Source organism: Trichosurus vulpecula, chromosome 1 (genome assembly GCF_011100635.1).
Source record: "Trichosurus vulpecula isolate mTriVul1 chromosome 1, mTriVul1.pri, whole genome shotgun sequence".
NCBI classification, from domain to species: Eukaryota; Metazoa; Chordata; class Mammalia; order Diprotodontia; family Phalangeridae; genus Trichosurus; species Trichosurus vulpecula.
The window spans coordinates 208308642-208329261 of NC_050573.1; the positions used below are offsets into that span (position 1 = coordinate 208308642).

At 35.4% G+C, this 20620-nt stretch overlaps 1 non-coding gene and 1 pseudogene across 1 annotated transcript; one reads left to right on the forward strand and one right to left on the reverse strand.

The window, feature by feature from the left end:
* The window catches only part of LOC118835825, a 179212-nt pseudogene extending 178694 nt beyond the window's left edge, over nucleotides 1-518 (forward strand).
* Nucleotides 519-10717: 10199 nt separating this feature from the next.
* LOC118835150 lies at nucleotides 10718-10824 on the reverse strand. Its single transcript, XR_005009484.1, has one exon. It is a non-coding gene; the product is annotated as a U6 spliceosomal RNA (small nuclear RNA).
* Nucleotides 10825-20620: the final 9796 nt, after the last annotated feature.

A 20620-nucleotide genomic window follows, 5' to 3' on the forward strand; every position in this document is an offset into this window, starting at 1 on the left:
TTTGAAGAGTCTGACTCACACACTTGCTCGCGCGCGTGCACACACACACACACACACACACACACACACACACACACACACACACACACACACAAAGACATACCAGGAACAGCAATAGTGATTCAGAGATGATGGTGATCTGCTCAAGAGATGTGTCACGTATGAGAATGATTCTGACAAGAACCCAACCCAGTCTGGGAGTAACACTAGCAATACTAGCAGTCCCAGATCCAGCATGCAAAGAGTACTCTGACAGTTATCAAGTCAACTCCACAGAGGAGGCACTCAGGGTCTGAATAGCTACAAGTCCATCCAGTCAGGAAAGAGCCATTCAGAAGGTTCTGAAAATGTCTGGGCCAGCTTCATTGAGTGCTAATTCAGAGCAAAAGTCAGAGAAATTCTCAGATAATGAGGATTATGAAAGGAGCTCTGGGAATGACTCAGAATCAAAGGCCTCCAATAATGAGGCCTCAGGGTGGGATTCCAAAGACAGCAATTTGATTTTAGTTCATAAATAAGCTAAATTTCTAGAAGGAAACTTTTTTAAAAAAACATACAAATGAAATTGGCGAAATGCTTATAAGGTTTGGTAAAACTTTTGAATTTTTTTCTAAGGAAAACAACAACAACCACAACAAAGGGCTTCCTCACCATCAAAGATATTTCTCTCTGCATTTATTCAAGTCTAAGTCCTATTTAAATGTCATTACCAGAGGTGTTCATATTATTTTATATATAACTTGTTCTAGCAAGGCAAAGTAGAAAGAACTATCACTTTCCTAATTTTAGCCAATAAACATTAATTATCTCAATTTGACTCTTCTCTTTTTTAATGAAAAAATATAAAAAACAAAACATCTGCATCTTACAACTGACTTGTCTTTAGCTCTGAGTGTACCATAACTACCAGGTCTTTAATTTTTAATTTTTTTCTTACACTTCTTCTTATTCTGGTTTTATCATCTAAAATATTTGCTTTTTATATGTATGTATGTATGTACATTCCTAATTAGGAATGGTAAGCATATTAATGAATGTGTCTGTGGGGGGGGGCAGGATGTGTTTGTAAGGCATTGACCTTTTCCATCTGGATATTTTATTTACTGAAAGAGGAAGAAAAAAGTCAACTGTTTGTGAAACATACAGAAAAGTAGCTTAAGGAGATACAAACAATTCTGAGAAGATGTTAGGGAAACCGACACTTATAAAAGTACTTGATGAGACACATATAGTTCTTAGAGGACCTGAGAGAAATCTCCCAGCCTTTAGGAAGCAAAAAAAAAGAAGAAAAAAATTACTACTAGAAAAGAAAGCTGTTTCCAAGAAGCTAATTTGTACACTGTTTTTGTTGTTTTAATTTTTTTACATATTTTAAAATCTCTTTTTAGAAGTTTGAAGGTTTGGAGTCAGAGCCAAGATGGTGGAATAAAGGGCAGAGACTTACTTGAGCTTGCCCCCAAACCTCTCCAAATACCTTTAAATAATGACTCTAAAAAAATTCTGGAGTGACAGAACCCACACAAAGATGTAGTGAAACAATTTTCCAGACTAAGACAAGTCAGCAGGAAAGATCTGTTTCATCAGGATGAGAGAGGAGCACAGTCCAGCACAGGCAAGGACAGCACAGACCAGGCCCCAGCAAACCAGAAGCAGGCCTCGGGAGCCATCGAATCAGCACCAGCATCAGCTATTTCCAGAGCTTTCAGCCCACAGATGGCAAGAAGGTCTAACATCAGAATGAGATTATAGGGGTTTCTTTCCTGGTGAGGGCAGGAATCTGTTGCTTTGCCCACAGACAGATCTGGGTTGCAGTCTTGCATGGCAATCCTAGGGCCAGGAGGAGCACTAGCATACCAGAGCTTGTGGCCAGAGTGGAGCAGGGACCCTCCTCAGAGTTTCAAGGAAGAAAAGAGTGCTTGTGGTCATTCACAGAACAAAGACAGTCCAGACAGTAGCAAACACTACTTAGAGCATAACACTTTGGAAAAATAGAAAATTTCCAGGTCCCTAGAAGCATCTATGAAAACATCTGCACAAAATCCTTGAAGCTTGCAACAGTGCACCTTCAATCCTTGAAGCAGAGCCCTACTTTCACAAAGAGTCAAGTAATAGGATGGGAAAATGAGCAAACGACAGAAAAAAAATTCTGACCATAGAAAGTTACTATGGTAAACACAGAAGATCAAAACATACACTCAGAAGAAGATAACAAAGCCTAAGCTCCTATGTCCAAAGTCTCCAATAAAAATATGAATTAGTAGGCCATGGAAGAGCTCAAAAAGATATTTGACAATAAAGTAAGAGAGGTAGAGGAAAAATTGGGAAGGGAAATGAAAGTGATACAAGATACATGAAAAATGAATCAACAACTTGGTAAAGGGGAAACACACAAAAATACTAAGAAAATAACACTTCCTAAAACAGGTTAGGCCAAATGGCAAAAGAGGTTCAAAACACCCGATGAGGAGAAGAATGCCTTAAAAAACAGAACTAGCCAAATGGCAAAAAGCCACAAAAAATCCCTGAAGAAAAAAAAAAACTCCTTAAAAATAGAATTGGTCAAATATAAAAGGAGGTACAAAAACTCAGTGAAGAAAATAGATCTGGAAAAATTATAATTGAGCAAATTGAAGCTCATGAGTTTGTGAGGTGTCAAGAAACAGTAAAAAGCCAAAAGAATGAAAAACTAGAAGACAATGTTGGAAAAGCAACTGACTTGGAAAATAGTTCAAGGAGAGATAATTTAAAAAAATATTGGACTACCTGAAAGCCATAGTCAAAAAAGGAACCTGGGCATCATCTTTCAAAAAATTATCAAGGAAAACTGCCCTGTTATTCTAGAAAAGGACTGCACAACATACAGCCCCCCAAATGATTTCAGGTGGCTTTTATGTGACCTGAAGCAACCAATCATAGTCAGTCTGTCTCTAGTCTAACCTATCTGTGGCCCAAAGAAGTTTACTAGTTGTGCAGCTCTATTTTAGAACCAGAGGGTAAAATATAAATGGAAAGAATCCACCAATAACCTCATGAAGGAGATCCCAAAATGAAAACTTTCAGGAATATTATGGCTAAATTCCAGAGTTTCCAGCTCAAGGAGAAAATATTGCAAGCACCCAGAAAGAAACATGTCAAGTATCATGGAGTCACAGTCAGGATAACATAAGATTTAAGCTTTTACATTAAAGTATCAGAGGGCTTGCAATATGAAATTCTGGAGGACAAAGGAACTAGACTTACAACCAGGAACCACCTACCAAGCAAAATTGAGTATAATCCTTCAGGAGAAAAAAAAATGGACATTCAATGAGACAGAGCACATTCAAGCATTCTTGATGAAAAGACCAGAGCTGAATAGAAAATTTTACTTCCAAATACAAGACTCAAGAAAAGTAGAAAAAGGTAAAAAAGGAAAGGGAAATCATAAGGGACTTAATAAGACTAAACTTTCTACATCCCTCCATGAGAAGATGATATTTGTAACTCATAAGAACTTTCTCACTGTTAGGGCAGTTAGAAGGAGTGAGTTGAATATGAAGGGATGGCACCTAAAAGAATAAAATTAAAGGGTTAGAGAAAATGTACTGGGAACAAGAAAAAAAGGAGTGGTAGAATTGGGTAAATTACCTCATAAAAGAAGCAAGAAAAAACTTTTACAGTGGAGGGGAAAAGCAGGGAGGTGAGGGGGAGTGAGTGAATCTTACTTTTATCAGAACTGACTGAAAGAGGAATAACATACATGCTGAATTGAATGTAGAAATCTGTCTTACCCTACAGAAAAGTAGGAGGGGAAGGGGATAAGAGGAGAAGGGTGGTAGAAGGGAGGGCAGATTTGGGGAGGAGGGAGTCAGAAGAAAACACTTTTGAGGAGGGACAAGATGAAAGGAGAGAGAGAATCAATAAACAAGGGTACAGGACAGCAACATACCAATAGTAACAATGAAAAAAAGTGAAGCAAGTTTCTCTGATAAAGCCTTCATTTCTCAAACATATAGAGTAATTTGTAAAAATAAGAGACATTCCCCAATTGATAAATGCTGAAAAGATATGAATAGTTTTCGAAGGAAGTAATCAAAGCTATCTATAGTCACATGAAAAAAAAATACTCTGTCACTATCAATTGGAGAAATGAAAATTAAAACAATTCTGAGCTACTACTTCATACTTCTTAAATTGACTAATAGGACAGAAAAGGTAAATGACAAGTATTGGAGGGATTGTGGAAAAATGAGACATTAATCCATTGTTGGTGAAGTAGTTAACTGATTTAGCCATTCTGTAGAGAATTTGGAGCTCTGCCCAAAGGGCTATAAAACCATGCATACCCTTTCACCTAGCAATACCACTACTAGGTTTGTGTCCCAAAAGAGATAAAAAACAAAAGGGAAAAAGGTCTATATGTACAAAAATTGTTTATAGCAGCTCCTTTCTGGAGAGAAAAAATTAGAAATTGAGGGGACGCCCATCAATTGGGGAATGGCTGAACAAGTTGTGGCATGTGATTATGATGGAATACTATTATAGTATAAGAAATGATGAGCAGGATACTCTCAGAAAAACCTGGAAAACTTGCTTAGGCTGATGCAAAGTGAAATATACTCTGCACAAAGTAACATCAATATTGTAAGATGATCAGCTGTGAATGACTTAGTTATTCTCAGCAATACAATGATCCAAGACAACACTGAAGGACTGTTTATGAAAAATGCTATCCATCCTCAGAGAAAGAACTGATGATGTTGGAATACGTATTGAATCAAAGCACACTATTTTTCATTTGTTCATTTTTCTCGAATTTTTTGTTTATGTTTTCTTTCACAACATGACTATCATGGATATGTTTTGCATAACTACACACGTATAACCTATGTCAAATTGCTTGCCTTTTCAACGAGGGGGGTGGGGAGGAAGGAAGCAAGAGAATTTGGAACTTCAAAGTTTTAAAAATGAATGTTAAAAATTGTTTTTTACATGTAACTTGGGGAAAAATAAAAATAAACAGTAACAAATTAAAAATTTTAAAAAGAATTGACTCAAAGAGAGAATAACATACACACTCAATTGGGTATAGAAATCTATTTTACCTTACAAGAAATTAAGAAGGGAAGGGGATAATAGAAGAGGGCCGGGGTGATAGAAGGGAGGACAAATTAGAGGAGGGGCAGTCAGAAGCAAAACACATTTGAAGAGGGTGTTTCAACAATCTGGCTAGCAGCTGTTGTGGGCGGTAAAAGACCAACACAAGTCCAACAATAAGAATACTACCAGCACACTGCAAAAGCACAGGTTCTTTTGATCTGATTTAGTAAGGAAAGCAATGTTAAGGGGTTGACAAGCTTATTTTAATTCAGCATATAAATACCATTCACTTAGTTCAGGGGAAAAATCCAGCACCCTGAACTTCAGAATAAAATACAAACAAAGTACAAACATTGACAGACAGACTTGTCTGATTCAAATCCCAATACATAGTTACCAGAGTTTAACAAAGTCCCAATATCTGGGTTACAAGCTGGAGGGCTCTTAGCTACGGCTGTTCAGAGTCTCCACATCAGCACCACCATGAGTGAGAGCCCCTGCACAAATGGCTCTGTCTTCTCTTCTTAAAGCATTTCAGACGTCGTCTGAATGACCAGAACTTAGGCTCCCGTGATTGGCTCTGGTTTTAGCCCCTCCCCTTAGGACCCTGGGAGCTTCACGCCCACATTGGCTTAGCACCTAATAGGGGTTTGGGCCTGGGGCTTAGCACCTAGTAAGACTCAATGAAATACACTGAATTACTCAAAGGAAAGAAAAGCCAAACTCTTCAAGGGTACTTGGTTGAACTAAGTGCTAAGAGCTCATTTTGCTTACCAACACAGAGGGACAGGGTGAAAGGAGAGAACAGAATAAAAGGGGGGAAGGTAGGATGGAGGGAAATATAATTAGCAATAGTAACTGTGAAAAAAATTTGAAGCAAATTTCTCTGATAAAGGCCTCATTTCCCAAACATATAGAGAATTGAGTCAAATTTATAAAAATAAGAACCATTACCCAATTGATAAATGATCAAAAAAATGAGCAATTTTCAGATGAATAATCAAAGCTATCTCTAGCCATATGAAAAAAATGCTTTAACTCACTACTGATTGGAGAAATGTAAATTAAAATAACTCTGAGGTACTACCTCATACCTATTAGCTTGGCTAATAGAACAGAAAAGGAAAATGATAAATGGTGGAGGGGATGTGGGAAAAATGAGACATTAATGCACTACTGGTGAAGTTTGAACTGATTCAACCATTCTGTTGAACAATTTGGAACTACACCCAAAGGGCCATACCCTTTGACCTAGAAATACCACTACTAAATCTGTATCGCAAAAGAGATTTTTTAAAAAGGAAAAAGAACCTATATTTACAAAAATATTTATAACAGCTCTTTTGTGGTGGCAAGTAATTGGAAATTGAGAGGATAGTATTAATTGGGAATGGCTGAACAAAGTGGAGTATGTGACTGGAATGCAAGATTATTGTGCTGGAAGAAATGATGAGCAGGATATCTCAGAAAAACCTAGAAAGACTATCATGAGATGAGGCAAAGTGAAATTTACTATGTATCAAGTAACAGCAGTATTGTAAGATGATTAGCTGTGAATGACTTAGTTATTCTCAGCTATAAAATGATCCAAGACAATTCTGAAGGACTTCTAATGAAAAATGCTATCCATCCCTAGAGAAAGAACTGATGATGTTTGAATACAGATTGAAACATACTTTTTTATTGTTTTATTTTTCTTGAGGCTTTTTGTCTATGTTTTCTTTTATAACATGACTGTTACAGAAATGTTTTGCATGACTACATGTATATGTATAATGTGTATCAAATTTCTTGCCTTCTCAATGAGGAAGGGTAGGGAGGGAGGAAGGGAGATAATTTGGAACTCAAAGTTTAAAAAAAAGAATGTTAAAATTGTTTTTATATGTAACTGTGGAAAAAAATACCAATAAAATAAGAATGAAAGAAGTTTAAAGTTTAAGGCTAGGAAACAGAATGAAAGAACTGTTGTTTGGATATTATTGGAAAATTGTGTATTGACCATTTGTGTCATATCTGAAAGAAGTGTGTACTTTTGACTTACTGACCTCATATAGAGGTAGGTCATTACATATGAGGAGGCTCTGATTGGAAACAACAAAGAAAAAAGGAGCTGAAGAGTTAGAAGTTAGAAGCTGCCTACAGAAGCTAGAAAATAGAAATAAGAAGATGGAGGTCAGAAGATGGAAGATAATGAAAGTGAAAAGTAACAGAAAAGAGAAATAGAGTTGGGATAGAAAATAATAACAACTTCTTTGAGCTGAGACCAGCTAGCTAAGGACAGATGGGCACTGCAGTTGATGCCAGTAGATGACTGGAGATATCAGAATTACCTGATATTTTAAGAACTCATTTGGGGAAAACACACTGCTTTACTCACCAGTTTGAGAAGCTTCTCGGTTTCCTTCTACAGCCTTCTGTTGCTTGAGTGAGAACAGCATCAGAATCAGAAAAGAGACCTGAGTAATTTTGTAGATCCTAGTCTTAAAAGAACAGCATTTTTGTTTGTTTGTTTTTTCCCATGAAAGACCATAATGCTCCCTCAATGACTAGGAAAGGGAGCAGATATGAGAAGGTCTGTAACTCCTTGAGTATAAGGCTTTCGTTTTCTCAAAGAATTTAACTCTACATCAGGAGAGTGGCAAGACTTAGAAGAGTCATGATGTCCAGAAAATGATGCATGGTACAGACTGTGACCAAAGGAGACTAAGAACAGCAGACTAAGTACTCGATTCTTGAAGAGTCATCCATTACACCAGACCCACTGGTTTCCTTGCTTGTGTCACACTGACAGGTTTCTGGATACTATGTGCATTGATGGAGAGTATAACATAGGTTTGTGGGCAGACTGTTAAGTTATATGTTGTATTATATGTCATGTTATTTTGTGTTATGCTATTTATGCATTATGATTATTATTATTTGACATTGTGCTTAATAAATATGCCAGATTAGGCATATCCATTTAAATGGAAAGCGCACCAATGGGGACTCAGAAGTTTCAGTTTTAAGTAGTTACATGTAGTTTCTCCAGACCAAAGTTACCCCTAGGATCCTGAGAAAGTGTTATAGTAGTGTATTCCCTCTCTGGAACCACTCCAATGTGTCAGAGTGGGTGCAAATATGGTGAGCAAGCCAGTCCTAACAGAGGACAAGAGAAACTTTAGAGAGTTGGGGGTTTGCACTACACTTACTCATTCTTGATATATTTAACAGTTCACTTGAAAATTGAATCTAAAGGGCTATAAACTAAAAATAGGAGAAGAGAAAAAAAATTCCCAAGTATTTCTACCCACAAGATACCATAGAGTAACTACAACATAAGAAGAAAATCCTTAGGAAGACAACTCAGTAATTCATATGAGCCATACATAAAACACAGGGCCTCCCCTTTCTATACACAATGCACAAAGAATGAGTAACAAGAAAGATGAGCCTGAGTTCCTGGAATAAGCAAATTTGGTGCCTCAGGTATCACTGTGTAGCCAGAATGAACTTTGTTTTCTTTGAATGACTCAGCTCGCCTCGTTGAGCTTCCCTGGACGCTGGGGCTTGCTCTTCCCGGGCAGGACCAGAGCTTCTTGTGTGATGAGTCGTGGCGCTGGCTGAGGGGAGGTGTGTTAACGTGGTCTACGCTGGGGGAGGGGCCAAGTCAAGAACCAATCGGCCCTGGTTGTTCAGGCGGCGCTTGATGATGTCAAAAACTCTATAAGAGGGGAAAGCACAGCTTGAAGATCCTCCTTTCCTTTTCCAGTTGGAGCCAGAGACACCTACAGCCGAAGCTGAGCTGCCGGTAGCAGAGCTGACTAGAGGCTAGTGGGTAATCTTCTTACCGTAGAGGGGAAGCATGTATACGATTTTGCCTTATACCACCTCGCTTCTCTGTGGCCTTTTGGTTACCCTTATAAGGCGGACTTATTGGGCCTGGAAGCTTTTGATGAAAATATCAAAATGGGGATGCTGGTTTGTGGGTTTGTTATTGTGGAGTGTAAATACATGCTTTAGTTCTCCTGCCTTCTGCCTAGAGAATTCCTTATATCTTGCGGTTCCGGACCTTTTAGGCACATATGAGATTCTCTTTGAAATCATAAATTCTGCCTTCCTAATATACACTGAGATTTAGTATAATGAGATTTATAACTGGAATATGGTTTTAGTTTTTTTCAAATTCTTTTAAAAAGAAAAAAATAACAGGGTAATGCAAAAAGATTACACATTAATGTAGCATGTTTGATGGCTAAGGGATGGGTGTGGAGCACCTAATACCACTTATTTCTCTTTGGGGTAGATCATTTGCTCCAGCATGTCCTCATGCCGGGAGGTTTAGACTGTTTCCCAAAAGTGGAGTGACTGCAGGCAATCACAGGCGATCGTGTTATATGTTGTTTTTAGAAGTCTAGTGGTAACCCTAGTGTGGGGAAAAGATATGTCTCCAATCACAACTGAAGCTTTTGAGCTCTCACTGGTATGTTTCCCATTTATACATATCATCATTAATTAAAACATTTACTAAACAAAAAATTGAAAAGTGAGTATAATTATATTGTAACATTTATCAAATAGAAGGCAAAAGTAGAAATAATCAAAACTTAATAGTAAAACCATTAACTTTGGTCTCATTATTTCATCAATACACAAAGTTCTAGTGTTGGGGACAGTGGGCTTAAATTTACAGAAACCTAGAAGAGAAGCACATGAGTCAGAAAATGCATGTACCCAGAGCCACAGATGACTTGGGACTGCAGCTCTAGATTGTTTTTGTCTTCTAAGGAATTAAGGGATTAATAGAACCACATATCACCTATTGGGTGAGACTGAATCTTTTCTATACTTCTCCACTTACCGGTTATATAAAGACTTATCTTTGCTGCTCTAATTCTTCTGTTAGACAAAACCTCTGCTATTCTCACTCCCCTGCTCAATGAAGCTTCTGTGATGAAGTTTCTATGATACTTGTAGAATGCTAGAATAGTGGTTAAGCTCTTTTTAAGCAGCTTTAAACCTGGGAATAGCATTTACCCAGGCCTGTTCCTTTGGCTAAGAGATGAGTCAACATGACATTATATTTTTTTTAAATTTATTTATTATATTTAGTTTTCAGCATTGATTTTCACAAAAGTTTTAATTACAAATTTCTTCCCGTTTCTACCCTCCCCCCACTCCAAGATGGCGTATATTCTGGTTGCCCCTTTCCCCAGTCAGCCCTCCCATCTGTCACCCCACTCACTTCCCATCCCCCTTTCCCTTCTTCTCTTGTAGGGCAAGATAAATTTATATGCCCCATTGCCTGTGTATCATATTTCCTAGTTGCATGAAAAAACTTTTTTTATTGTTGTTGTTTTTGAACATCTGTTTTTAAAACTTTGAGTTCCAAATTCTCTCCCCTCTTCCCTCCCCACCCACCCTCCCTAAGAAGACAAGCAATTCAACATAGGCCACATGCGTATCATTACATAAAACCCTTCCACTATACTCATGTTGTGAAAGATTAACTATGTTTTGCTCCTTCCTAACCTATCCCCCTTTATTGAATTTTCTCCCTTGACCCTGTCCTTTTTGAAAATGTTTGTTTTTGATTACCTCCTCCCCCCATCTGCCCTTCCTTCTATCATCCCCCCTTTTTTATCTTCCTCCTTCTTTCAAGAATATGGAACGCTTCACGAATTTGCGTGTCATCCTTGCTCAGGGGCCATGCTAATCTTCTCTGTATCGTTCCAATTTTAGTATATGTGCTACCGAAGCGAGCACGACATTTTCAATAAAAAGTAAGTTCCCTTTAATCCCTGGATCTGTATAACTATTCAGGTTTTGCTTTGAAAGGTTTCTGAATGTATAGATGGCAGTAGAGAGCCAGGCTGCTTTTTTAGTTGCTGAAGAGGATTCCTCTTTCTTCCAAATGGCTCTTTCAAACTGTAGATCTTTCGTTCTTATCATCTTCCTCCATCAACAACAGCAACAATTATTTCTGTCAGTAGCCCCTCAGATCCTTGACATATTTCAGTTCTACAGTCTCTTGGTTTCCTTCTTCATCCTAAAACTTCTGATATCTTAGTTTCTTTGTGTAGTTACACCAGCTTCTCTCTAACACATAGTTTCTTCCAACAGTGATCATTATTTAACTTTAAGTCTTTGACTTTTGTAAGGCTTCTCTTACAAATTCAGATCAGAGCCTCTTTGTGAGCAGTTTACAAAGCAAATGATCAGTCTGTGTCTGGTTTTCTTTGCATAAATGCTCCAAATGCTTGTTCTTTTTTTTAATTGAATGTCCATCTTTTTTCGTTGATGACTAAGATTAAGTTTGCAGCTTGTCACTGTAGGTTGTATCTTGAGTCCCTTTTCTTTTCAGAACATATTATTCCATTCCCTTCTGGATTTTGTGGGGGGCAGAGAATAGGCTTGCAATTTTCGTCTATACTATCCTTTGTATTTGAAATACCTCCTGGTCATTTGTAGAATGTGTTATTTGTCATTAAAACTGACAAATTTATCCACTATGCATTTTGGAGTTTGCATCCCTAGAGGCAATCTGTGAATTCTTTAATTTGGCATATTGTTTTCTGTGTTTAGAAATTCTGCGTAGTTTTCTAGAATTATTTCCTGTATTTAAGATGTTCAGTGTTTCTTTTTTTAGTTTTAGACATGTCATATCCCTCTTGAATAAGTATAATCCTTAAATTGTCTCTACAAATGCTCTGAGAATAATATATTTATTATTATTACATAAAATTTTAAAATATCTTGCTTGTATGGAGATAATGTTTCTTTCAATATTTTCATTTTTGTTTGTTTGTTTCTCTTCTTCCTAATCGTTCTCCAATTCAACGTGTTTTCATTTCCAATCAATTGTCCTTTCATTTGTTTCTTTGATGTGACTTGCAACCATAGATTCAAGGTTTTCTATTCTGCCTATTATTTCTGCTATGCAAAGTACAAATTCTGCTTTCACAATTTTTGTTTTTTCTCCTGAACCACTGAGGAAAATCCTGTTGTGGTACTGTGCTCCCATGGCAACCCAAAGGGAATTCTGCCTCATCAGGAGTTGATTGATTCACCTTTCTCTCACCATATTTTTTTTCAGGGATGTTTGGGATGTTTTAGATGTTTTGGAGATTATCTTCTCTTTTTGGTCTTTTGTTAGTTTGTGTATTTTACATTTTTGGAGGTATTTCTCTGTTTTGGGTGTGTGTTCTTATTTTTGATAGCATGCAACTGGACATAGTGGGTTCTGATCATTCTTATACATCTCTTCTGGTTTTGCTTTGATTTTGTCTTGTTCATTTTTTATTTTATTGGTTTGATATTTTGCACTTTTCATTTTAATCATATTGTCAAAGGACATATTAATATAGTTATTCTTTTCAAATAAATATATTTTAGTTTTGTTTGTGATTTCTGTAGTCTTTTTGTTATAGAGTTTATTTCTCCTTTAATTTCCAATATCTCTTCCTTTATGCTCACTTTAGACTTATTTATTGGCTTTCTAATTTTTTAATAATACATATTTAGTGCACTAAACTTCTTTTTATTTTATTAATGTCTATTTTTAGGGATATAATTTCCCCCCTGCAGACTACTTTAGCTGCATCCCAGAAAATTTTATATATCATTTATCATTATCAGTTAGTTTCTCTTAATTATTAATTATCTGATTTTTGTTCTTGGTCCCATTCATTATTTAGGATTTTATTGTTGTCTTCATTTTGATATGTGTCTTTTGCTTGTTCTCCCTGAACTAATTACTCCTTTTTTATTATATTATGGATTGTAAAGATATGTTTAGTTATTTCTGCCTTTTAAATTTATTTCCAATATTTCCGTGCTTTTCTACATGATTAATTTTTGTAAAGTTCAATGTGGTATTGAAAAAAGTATATTCTTTAGCAATATCATTTAGAAAGTGACATAATTTTTTACCTCTAGTTTTGCCATTCATTTGCTCAAATCATAACATAATTTTCCCTTGATTATTTCTATGCAAATCTGTGAGATCTGTGCAAAACCAAGAGAGGGACATTAGAGCCTTCTATTATTGTTGTATTAATGTATATGGCTTCTTATAATTCTGTTCATTTTTCCTTTATGAATTTAGTTGCTAAGGCATTTGGAGCATATAAGTTGAAATTAATGTTAGTTTGTTTTCTAGGGCTTCTTTCAACATAATTTCTTATTTTATATAGTTTTATGTTGAGATTTTTTTGCTTTATCTGATTGCATGATTGCAACTGCTTTTTTAATTCACATGATGTGTAATAAATTTATTTTGAGGTACTGATATTTATTTTTATGTTTTTGCTTCTAAGTTAGGTTTCTTATAAGGAATATATTCTAAGGTTTTATATTCTTGTCTAATCTATAACTTTCATTTTATTATATTGTTTTATCCAGTTACATTCAAAGTTAGGATTGTTTTATATTTTCCTCTAGTTAGCTTTGCTACTTTTTTCTGAATTAATATTTTTATTCTTTTTTAGCCTAAAGAGACAGAACCTTGTCTCTTCAGTAATTTTTTTCTTAATCTACCTTAAGGTAACCCATTTCTCATGGGCTCTCTTCTCCTCATCCTCAAGACATCCCACCCTTTTGTCATAATCCTTCTCTTTAGTTTTACTTAAATTCCTGGTTCCTTTTACTCCTTTCCTTTTCTCTAGTTAATTGATTCTTCAACTTTCCCCCCTCTCAATAAGTAAATAAAATGTCTATTCCCATTTCCTCCTTTAGCTTCTTTTGTTAGATTTCTTTTTCATTTTCTGCACCTTTTTTGTAAAAAAAAAAAATAATGCATTCTATTGCTTAATTTTCCTCCTTTTCTGTCTATTTGACACTTTTATTCTGTTATTAATTTCTTTATACTTAATTGTTTTTCTTTAATCTCTGTATTCATCATGGAATTAAAGCTTCCACAGTACCTATTAGAGTTCTTTTTAAAACAGTTTCTATTTTATTAATTTATAGATCTTATCATGTTTCCGTGTGTGTGTGTGTGTGTGTGTGTGTGTGTGTATGTGTGTGTGTTGTGTCTTACTCTTAGAAGTATCAATTATCTTAGACAGGGTTAAAAGATAGATAGAGTTGAATAAATGGGGGAAAATAGGTTGGAGGGAATTATAATTAATAATCATTACTGTTAAAAACATACAGCAAGTCACTGATAAAGGCCTATTTCTCAAATATGGAGTAATTTGAGTCAAATTTACAAAAATAAAAGCCATTATTTAATTGATAAATTATCAAAGAATATGAACAAGCAGTTTTAAAAAGAGGTCAAAGCTATCTATAGCCATATGAATAAATACTTTAAATCACTATTGATTAGAGAAATGAAAATTAAATAATTCTGAGGTACTACCTCACACCTATCATATTGGCTAATATTACAGAAAAGGAAAATGGCAAATATTGTAGGGAATGTGCGAATATTGAGACACTGTTGTTGAGTTGTGAACTGATTCAACCATTTCGAAGAACAATTTGGACCTATCCCCAAAGGGCTATAAAATTTTGCATACCCTTTGATTCAACAATATCACTACTAGGTCTGTATCCCAAAAAGATTTAAAAAACAGAAAGGAAAAGGACCTATACATACAAAAATATTTATAGTAGCTCTTTTCTAATGGCAAAGAATTGGAAATTGAGGGGATGCCCATCAACTGATGAAAGGCTGAACAAGTTGTGGTATATGACTCTGATGGAATCTATTGCGCTGTAAGAAATGACGAACACAATGCTCTCTGAAAAATTCATAAAGATTTACATAAACTGACTCAAAGTGAAGTAAGCAGAATTGGGAGATATTGTACACAGTGACAGCAATATTGTATGATGATCAAATGTGAATGACTTAGTTATTCTCAGGAATACAATGATCCAAGACTATTGAGAAGAACTCATGATGGAAAATACTATCCATCCCCAGAGAAGGAACTGATGAATTCTAAATGCAGATCAAAGTATACTTTTTTTACTTTTTTTTTATTCTGCGTATTCTTTTACAACATGACTAATATGGAAATATGTTTTGCATGACTGCACATGAATAACCTATTTCAAATTGCTGGTCTTCTTAATGACAGGGGCAGGGAGGAAGAGAGACAATTTGGCATCAAAAAAAATTTTTAAAAATTTTTACATGTAATTGAGGGAAAAAATAAAATTATTATTTTTAAAAAAGAAGTATCAATTCTGGTAGGAGATACAGAAGATTGAAGTATTGTTTCATGGCAGAAATTTTCTTGTGTCCCCAATTGTGTAGTTCATTTCTGTCTCCTGTCTTCCCTGTGATAATCTTCTCCCCCTCCCTTTTGAATCCTATAACCTAAGTTTACATATAGAAAATCATCCTACTAGAGATATGATTCTATCAAAAATGTAACAGTGATAAAACAAAAAAGTTCTAATAAGAAAGAAAAGCAAGGATTGTCTAATGATGTAATCTCGATTACCTCATGATGTGTAATTACATTCTGGGCTGAGGTAACTACGAGATGTAAACATTTATATAAATAAGAAATTTGTATAAAGAAAAGGCAAAATAATATTTGGGGAGAGGTGGTCAATGACAGCTAGGAGGATCAGAAAAAGAATCATGTGGGAGATGACACTACAACTAAGCTTTAAGGGAAGCTAGGGATTGTAGCATATGGAGATGGAGAAACATTCCAGGTATGGGGGAAAGCTTGAGCAAAGTAACAGAGACGGGACTTAAATTGACATGTAGAAGGGCAGCCAGTAGACCAGTCTGGCTGAAGTGTTTGGTCCACAGTGGGAAAATAATAGAGGAATAAAAGGGTTTAAGCATTCAGCAGAGGAATTTGTATGTTATCCTGGGGACAATAGGGACACAACAATTTTTTTAAGCAGGGGAATGATATGATCAGACCCAATGTACATGAGAATCTTTAATAGCTACAAAACTAACCAGGACGTATTCAATCCTAAAAGAATGCCAGCATGCAACCATATGAATCTGAAAGGTACAAAAGATTAACAGAATTTAAAAGGAATGAACACCCTGAAATGACATTGAACTTCAATGGAACCTCTTGGAATATATCTTCTTCATGACCACAGCAACAAAGATAAAATTAAAGAAAAATAGCAGCAATTCAAATTCTTATCCAGGTTTAAAGTTGCAAAGTACTTCAGTTTCATTTGATCTTCAGAGTAGTCCACTGACAGAGGTACTATAGTATCATGACCCCATTTTACAGATGGAATCAGAGAGATTAGCTGACATGCTCAAAGTTGAATAAGTAATTATCGCAACTCATGAGCTAAATGCAAATTTACTTCTTATCATTATATAACACACCACATCTGTAGTATAGTTCAAAATTTTAATTTTTTACTGAATGTTTTACTATGTATAAGACATTATACTATTCCCTGAAAATTAAAAAAAAGAAAAACCTATTTCTTGCCTTGAAAAAAATCACAACATACCAGCAGAAGAAGATATGAAATGAACAAATTACTTATGATAGAACATACTCAAATCACAAAATTGATCAAACCTTTAATTTTTTTTCATATTTTCCATATTTGAGAGTATATATTAAATGTGTCATGGAAAAGAGAAAAAAAGAAATTATTACTTACAAAATAATTATAGCTACATTATTTGTAACAACAAAAATTTGAAAACAACTAATTGAAGAATAAATGAATAAATCATCATATATTAATATAATGGAACATTATAGAGCTGAAAATGACAAATAATAATTACAGAAGTATATTGTCTTTGCTTCCTCATCTCGTAACTTCCCTATTACAATAGAGAATATAACTACCCTCCAGGGCCTTCATGCTCATAACTAGATGTCATTCTTTATTTACTCTCTCTTATCCCCCATATACAATCTGTAGGTAAGGCCTGTTGATTTCACTTTTGCAATATCTGTTGAGTACACCTCTTCTCTCTGATACTGCCACCATTCTAGTGAAAGCCCTCATTACCTTATGCATGGTCTATTACAGTAGCCTACTAGTGGATTTTCCTAGTTCCAGTCTCTGCACTCTAATCCCTCCTCCATTCAGCCACCAAAGTAATTTTTCTAAAGCACAGGTTCAGCCATTTCACCCTCCTATGCAATGAACTCCAATGAGTTCCTATTACCTCCAGGATCAAATACAAACTCTTCAATCCTCCATAACTTTACCCCCTCCTACCTTTCTCCGCTTTCACCAGTACTCTTCAATACAGTGTTGCTGACCTATTTTCTGTTCCAAAAAGATGTTACATCTCTAGACTCTAGGCATTTTCTCTGACTTTCCCCCATTCCTGGAATAATTTCCCTCCTCTTCTCTACTTACTACCTTCCCTCCTTTAAGTTTCAATTAAAATCCAATCTTCTACAGGAAGCCTTTTCCAAGTCCTCTTAATTCTAGGGCCTTCTCTATTTTAATTGTTTCCTTTTAATATTATATAAAGGGCAGCTAGATAGAGCAGTGGATAGAGTGACCAGCCTGGAGTCAGGAGGACCTGAGCTCAAGTGTGATCTCAGACACCTACTAGCTGTGTGACCTGGGGTAAGTTGCTTAACTCTGTTTGCCTCAGTTTCCTCATCTGTAAAATAAGCTGGAGAAGGAACAGGTAAACCACTCCAGTATCTTTGCTAAGAAAACCCCAAATGGGGTCACAAAGAGTCACAAACAAATGAACAACATACATAGCTTGTTTGTACATATTTCTTTGTTTGTTGACTCCTTCATCAGATTGTAAGCTCCCTGAAGGCAGGCACCATCTTTTAATTATTTTTGTGTCCTCAGTGCATAACACAGTGTCTAGCACATAGTGGATGCTTAACAAATGCATATTGATTAATATATGTATATATATATATTACACATATGCATATGTGCACACATATATGTGTTTATATGTATATGCAAATGTAAACATTTGGTATAAACTGAGATGAACAAAAATTAGAAGTTTGACCAATAAGGTCAACTATACACAGAAAAGGAATAAAGAAAAGAAAAAAGTCAAAGATAGAAGAACTTTATAAGTACACAGAGACATAATAGTATTTCGTTTGATTTTATTTTGTTAGGATATATGATACAATATTTCCTCCTTTCTACTTATGGCAACACTATCCTCCCAATCACCCAAACTTGAAAGCGCGGTGTCATTCTTGAATTCTCAGTCTCTTTTGCCTCCCACATCCAATCAATTGCCAAGTTCTGTTGATTCTAACTTTTGTAATATCTGTCATATACATCCTCATCTGTCTTCTGACACTGCTACCATCTTGGTATGGGTTGATCTCAAGTCACTCCCCACTTCATTTCATCCACTTAGTTTTCAAATTAATCTTTCTTAAGCTTAGGACTGACAATATCACTTTCTCCCCACTCCTACCCTCTACAATAAATTCCAGTGGCTCCCTATTACCTCCAGATCAAATAGAAAGCACTCTGAATTTTAAAGCTCTTTATAAACTAGATTCATCCTACTTTTCTAGTATTATTCCTTGCTACCATCCATTTACTGACCTATTTACTAATATTTGAACACAATACTCTATCCTCCACTAAATGCATTTTCAATTGCCCTCTTCCTTGACTGGAATTCTCTCATTCTTCTTCTCTTCTTGGCTTCCCTGACTTCCTTCAAGGCCCAGCCCAAAGTCCAACCTTCTGCAAGAAGCTGTTGCCAATTTCCCTTAATTTGAGTGCCTTCCCGCTGAGATTGTCTCCAATTCATCATGTATGTAACTTTTTTGTACAATGTTGTTTTCATGTGGTCTCCTTAGTTAGATTATGCATATAGGGACTGGATTTTTTTTTCCTCATTATATGTCTAGGGCTTTGCAGAAGGCCTGGCGCACAAAAGGTGCTTAATGAATTCTTGTTGACTTCTATTTGATCAAGATGTAAATGCTTCAAGTTTCAGGGTTTGAACTGGAAATTTACCACATTTGGTGCTACTCTTTTAAATGCTTCTTTTTATAATAACAACAGATTAGCATAAGGCAAGGTAGAACATGACATGGTTCAATCATTGTCTGAATTGCCATATAAATGAAATTAAAAGAGTTTTATTAATCAAAATATCACTATATAAGCTAACACAAACTTTAACATACATGCCAAAATTTATACATCCAAGCTAAATGTATAATCATTCATCTAATTTATCTTTTCTTTGTAAATGGGAGAATAAATGGAGCTCTGTATTCCTTAATTAATTACTTCTTATCCTTCTGAAGAAATAACTTCTCTAAAAAAAAGTGCAGGCCTAAAATTAAACCTATCAGCTTTGTTTATTTGTTTGTTTGTTTTATTATTTAAGAATATGTATTGTTCTCACTCCATAATTCAGTAGTAGACATAGATTTAGGTTATTTCTTACATAATGAAAAAGCTTTCAATGTCACTTAGAAAAGGGTTATTTAACAAAGGTGATGATATTAATTTCTTCCATGAGTATATACTTTTACATTAACAAACATAAGCATTTATAGCATAGCATTTTTTAAAGGAGTTTGATGGAGGTGTTTTTGAAGGTTAAATGACTAGGTAAGGTATTTCTTCCTAAATAGCTTTTCCAAATTAATCAAATTTAGTATCAATCTGTGTGCTTTAAATTTTCATCATGTTCCCAGTGTCCCTGTCATACATTTTTGCATATTTTGATCACCATATCTTATTAGTAAAAGTGTCATTTTGTCAGTAAAAGATCATCAAAAATATTAACTGAAATTTCTAAGTTAAAGTAACCATGAAAAGAAAAGAAAAACAGCAATTGGTCCCTTTGCCCTTATTTTAAATTTCACCACAAGCAGGAACCAGTCTCTGGCAATTTAAAATGGATTTGCAGGAATCTTTTTTGTAACAATCAATATTTATGACAGGCATAGTGAAAAAAAAAGATGAGTGCATTTGGATAAAGAGCTAGACTTGTGTTCAGGAAGATCCAGGTTCACCTTAAAACTTAGAAATACATATTGACTGTGGGCAAATTACTTAAGTCTCAGGTCCCCAGTCTCTAAGACATCCTTGTAGACTAGTTACTAATCTGATCTGAATCAATGAAGAGTGTTTCCCCAAGGGGGGAGTGGTTCCCCATAACGAAGAAACCAGAAATCCAGGTTTTCCACTATCAAAGTAAAAAATGTGGGATCGATTACCATCTCAAGAAAATTACAGATCCTTGAAGTAGAGTAAACAATATTGAATTCATGTATTTAACCTCTGGTGAATTTGGTATTTTGAAATACTGGTGAAATGCTCGACCTCATATGTGTGTTTACAAGTTATACTCTCAGAAGTAATTTCCTGTTCCTTTTATAATAATCATCCTATTTCAACTTACTACTTAACAGGTACAGCAGCTTCCAACTGCCAGCAATCCTTCTTACAGGTCAATCGTAATGGAACTGATTTGAAGTGAATGTTTACTTAAGGGCTCCTGGATGGGGATGCCACAGCATGGCACAGAGGGCTGACCTGATGATTGTCTATACTGTGCATCTTATGTAATTCCAACTATTGCACAAGGGCTTCAGGAAGAGCCTAACAGCTCACTAGCTGC